Below are 5,299 nucleotides of genomic sequence, written 5' to 3'. Positions count from 1 at the left end.
TGAGCCTGGTTCTGCTGGAGGTTTCTTTCTGTTAAAAGGGAGTTTTTCCTCTCCACTGTCGCTACAAGCATGCTTAGTGTGAGGGATTGCATTTGATTCAGTGTGCCGATGCAATCAACTGGTTTTCCTTAGATAGAAAACTTTGAATCAATTTGATTGGATGATCTGGTGAACTGTAAAATGCCTTGAGATGACATTTTATGAATTGGCGCTATAGAAATAAACTGAACTGAATTGATTTGAACTATCTTTTTATTAATTAAGCGTAACCTAACTAACTCTAAAAATAGAGGGGCAGCTATGGGGTCCTCAACTTATTCTTCTCTGAAAAGAAAGTTGGGCAGGATTTTAATTGGTTTATATTTATTGGTTTATATTTTGAATAATAATTTAAAATTTAATTTAAAATTTGATTTACCACATTAAACAAATCTAAAATGTAGTTAAGATGGATAAAAGTCAAAGCGGTGTGAAGACTTTTGTAAATTCATAATATGCACTGGATGAGATTCTCTTTTCAAGAATTAATGTCTCCATTGTCGTTTCCATGTGTGTCATCAACATAAAAGCTTCTGTTCTTCACAACGATGCTTCACCTACTTTTCTCTAAACATGATGGAGCACTGATGGTCTGAACGATGAGTCTGTGCATCAAGTTGCTGTCAACTGGTGGTGCCATGATGTAGGAGGGAGGGTGAGACACCAAGATAGGGAGGAAAATAGAGGAGGGGAGGAGGACGGAGAGAGAGAGAGAGAGAGAGAGAGAGACAGAGAAAGAGGAGGGCGGCTGTGATAACACACAAAGCAGGAAGAGAGAGATAGAGAGAGGGAACAGCAATCCAACTAGATCAGATTGCAAAAGAATGGTGAAGAGAGCAGTTTGGGGGCATTTACTGTTTTTTAGGATTTAGTGAAGGAGTAAAAGTTAGAGCAGTTGAAACGACTGCCTCAAGGATGGAGATACAAGAACCTGAATTATCGTTTGGATAGGACTATCTCACAGCTTTTGCCTCCGCTTTGCAAGTGCGGCAGTGAGTGAGTGGCAGCGGAGAGGCCCAAAGGTTCTGTGTGATTCATCAGGGTCACAACTGCATTTTCGTCCAAACTGACTAGACGTAAAGAAAGGATGAGGAGAAAAGGTCTGCTGAAGATGTCAGAGCTGCACTCTGCTGTTTTTGAGTAGAAGGAGTAGCTGTGGTGACAGACACACAGCATGCATCAGTTTGGTTAATGGGAAACACCAGGAGAGAAGAAACCACCTTGCAGTTCTGGAGCCCGTCCTCAGACAGGTGGGGAAAAAGGTAAGAAGAGGACACAGAGCTTTACGTCTCACATCCAGCCTGAATGTCGCAGCTATATTTATCAGAAGTGGTCATTTGAAGCTGTATGAAGACTGAGGGCTACTGGCAATCATTCCCAGTGGGGAAAATTAACAGAAAGTCATTCTGACAAATAAAAAAAATTAAAAAAATCACATTTCACTGTTTCAAGACCATATTAAACTTACATTGTTTTATTTTTATTATAAACTTTTTACATTCACATGGCCGATTATCTGATTCTTTCACTTTAAAATGGAAGCAAAGCTAGGGGTTAGCAAAGTATATGTGCCTTTTTCTAAATAGGAAAATGTAGAAAAAAATTATTAATTAATAACTTAATTATTGATATTATAAATTATCGAAATACATTTACAATTATTAAAAATGTCTACATTTTGTTGGTTATAATGAATTTGCCTTTCTCAAAGGAAATACCTAAAACATTATGGGTTTAATGATTAGTAACAATGCCTAATCAATTATATATTAGTAATACAAGTATTAAAATATTTGGTGAAATGTTAAACAAATTTCCAATTAGGTTTTGCAGGATTAGTTAGTTAAAAAACTGTTTGTTGCACAATTGAATTGATGTTGTCAGTGTGAACAAACAGTGTCTGCAGGAGACATTTCAATATTCTGCCTCAATAAGGAGCCAATTAGGCAGAATAATCTGAGAATAGAAGCCAGACATGTGCATGTGTTAATGGAGAGATGTGTTGCTTCAGGTTCTGCGTTTTTTGTTTTTTTTTAAACAACCTACGATGACGTACAGGTCCCAAAAAAAAAAAAAAAAGCACCAGATAAAAGTGATGTAATGCAGATTTGAAAGTCCTTTCTTTTTTGGAGTATTTTCTGTTTTCTGTTACTTACTCATCAGAGCAAAATGCAAACATAATTGTATCATTTTCCAGAAACATCAATGAATTCTACAATGTTTTTTAACTTTTTTTTCGAAGACTCATAGTGGCTGCAGTGTGTTAGGTAACAGACTGGGCCCTTGTGTTTGAAACTGACCAGTTTTGTTTAAAATTAGAAAATTACAGCATGAAGGTGTAACATGGCTGAATCAGCCTGAGAAAAGTTGTACAAATAATAATAATGCAAACTCTACTACTAAAGAGCAACACAGCCCGGGGAGAAGCTTGGATGTGTGGAATCATCAGTTAACGGGAAGCAGGTGTTTGCATGGTGAAAATAACTACAGGTGCTGCAGGTTATAAAACAAAACAACTTCTACCTGCACTGAGCAGAATCATTCTTTATAACAGAGGCATGGAGATCAATATTTCCCTATTCTACTGTATGCTAACAGGTTTTGGAAAAGCAGCCTTAAATATACTCAGGCACTGGCCTACAAGATCAGTCACCCTAAAAACATGTTTATTTTAATATGTTTGCATGTTGCAGTTGCATAAAAAAGCTTGGTAAGACTTGATCTCTGCAGTAAGATGGTGTATTACCTATTATCAGGAAACGCTTTTAGGACACTTGAGACCAGGTGAGTTCCACATGGTAGGTTGTAGGAAAATAAAGTGACACCTGAGCCTCTGAGCTTCCTTCACAATGGCCTCGGGGGGTGGGCCGGGATCGCAGATCCTCAGCAGCTCAGTTTCCTATGTGCCTTACTTGAGATGAAGTCCCCTCTCCCAGTAGACCTGATTGTTCAGCCAAATCCCTCCCAATTATTTCCATTACATCCAATTAATAATCCTGTTCAGTCTAATCAGCAGAAGGCTTATTAGCTTCCTGGTTGTCTCTTTTTTAAATCCTCAGAAAATACACATGGCTAAAGGTCAATTCAGGTTCTTGAGAGTCTACGATATATAGATGGACTTCACTAGAACTTAGCAAGCAGATAAAAAGACCCCTTTCGCTGTAATAATACACACTTAGACTTAATCTGACATAAATCACTCAACTGGCCTAAGAGATTTGACATAGCCAATGCTTCTTACCAATGAGTGATTGGCTGCTTAAAAACTTAAAAGAAATATTTTCTCCTGCACATTAATGACATCAAAACTGCAAACTCTCTTACTTTTTTAATGACAAATGCATCACCAAAAAACTCATACAATGATTAAATTTATTTTAACCTGTAGAGACACACAGAGAAGAGGTGCAATTAGAAAATATTCCATTTATTTATAAAGGTAGCACATATTCTTCAAAACATTTCTAAGGAAAACCAGCTGATTGCATCGACTCATTGACTCGACAGCAGTTCCTCGCATCAAGCATACTTGTGGCGACAGTGGAGATTAAAACTCCCTTTGGACAGGAAGAAACCTCCAGCAGAACCAGGCTCAGTGTGAGCGGCCATCTGCTGAGGCCGACTGGGGTTCAAGGAGACAGAAGTAGATGAAGACGTAAAGGAAATACAGGAGCTAAATGAAGGGATCTTGCAAGATGATTGGCTTTGGAGAAGGAGCAACCCTGAGTTGATTGGCTGGAGCTGAATTAGGGAAATGGCAGGTGGTTCAGGTGAAGCTGATAAGACTCTTGCAGAATGAATTTACACTTAAGCTTCATTTGATTTAAATAAAAAAATCAGCTGATCGGGGTTACTGTTTTAATATCGATAATCTTATAATTCAGTTATGTTCTTGGATTGAAAGCTACTGTGTTAAAAAATCACCAAAAGCTGATTCCTTTCCTTAAAAATCTAAAAAAAAAAAAACATCAGGCATCAAAACAAACTTGAATCTTGGTCACTTAGTATCAGCAAAGAAAAACCCTGATAGGCAAACCTTTGGACCAATATGGATAAATATGCAGCTAATCACTAATAGTTAACTTTTTTTATTTATTAATTTTAGCTGTTTTTAAATTGCAATGTTATAAATGTAGACTTTAAAGCCACAAATGCAGCTATGTTGGTGTTGGAATAAAGGAATTTAGTTAAAGGTTATTGATAAACTAATGGTGCCTTCATGTAGTCTGGTAAAGATGATCCTTTCAAATTGTAAAGTGTGAATTAGCAGCGCATTGCGTTCAAATTCTAATACTGTGGCAGGGAAGAGAATCATGTTGGATCCAAAGATTATCCTTTTTATCCACAAGATTAAATGCTGATATTGCTATTCTTAAAATGTATGCCACAGCATTGTGTAGGTTACAAACACAACGGGAGAGGATGTTTTCAAGTCCATACAGAAAAGTTTCACGGTTCTCCGCCATGTTGAAATGAAACCTCATCAAGGCAACTCGGGTGTCACAGAATCTTTGCAGGGGAAAATATAACAAGAGTTGTTTATGCGCAATTTTCATGTCGGTTATCGGTATTTACCATAATTACGATTGCACATGAAGGCAGCATAAGTGGCACTCGCCTGTTTTTGACCGTTTGCCAGAACAAACAATAAACTCTTGAGTTCAGAAGAAACTTAACAACGTTTGCGGGATTTCTGAGCTCCTCTGCTTCGTTAATTTGAAGCAAACCTCTACTGATTTTCACCCTGATTTTGTTTCGTGTTTTTTTGTTTTCTTAGGTTTAATTCTGAGAAATTATGCAGAGAAGAAGAGGCTATTTTCAGCTCTATTCTTAATCTGTTATTCCTATGACTGCAGAATATATACATATTTATACATTTTGGAACCATCAAAATTTATTTAAAAAAAAACAATATTGATACACCATTTTAAGTGAAATGAATATCTTTATTATGCACCATTTTTCTGTGGATGTATGTTTATTTTTGTAATTAATTGTTTTGATGAAAACGTAAGGTATGACCTTTAATTAAAATGATCAACCTACTTCATTTAATTTTTACTTTTAGCTATTTTAGAGTGATCTTCCAATTATAAACCCATTAGTTCATAATTAGTTGGTCAGTTTCCCTTGATCGATTAAGATGGATTACCACAGGAATCCATATAAACTGTGAATGCTATTTTTTTTAGGGTTACGTCTAATCTGGTGTTTACATTTCTCAGCTTTAGTCTCAAAGGTTTTTTATAAGTTAAAAACT

At 36.5% G+C, this 5,299-nt stretch overlaps 1 protein-coding gene across 1 annotated transcript in view; it reads left to right on the top strand.

Annotated features, from left to right (window-relative positions):
- The first annotated feature begins 886 nt into the window (after window positions 1-886).
- The window catches only part of LOC107091042 (ATP-sensitive inward rectifier potassium channel 12), a 16,018-nt gene continuing 11,605 nt past the window's right edge, over window positions 887-5,299 (top strand). Inside the window, exon 1 of the mRNA XM_015384754.1 lies at window positions 887-1,301. The gene's annotated coding sequence lies outside the window, so the exon portion shown is untranslated. The remainder of the gene's footprint in view (window positions 1,302-5,299) is intronic.

This window comes from Cyprinodon variegatus, unplaced genomic scaffold (assembly GCF_000732505.1).
Source record: "Cyprinodon variegatus isolate N-32 unplaced genomic scaffold, C_variegatus-1.0 Scaffold322, whole genome shotgun sequence".
Lineage (NCBI taxonomy): Eukaryota > Metazoa > Chordata > Actinopteri > Cyprinodontiformes > Cyprinodontidae > Cyprinodon > Cyprinodon variegatus.
This window is presented reverse-complemented; position numbering and strand designations above follow the sequence as displayed.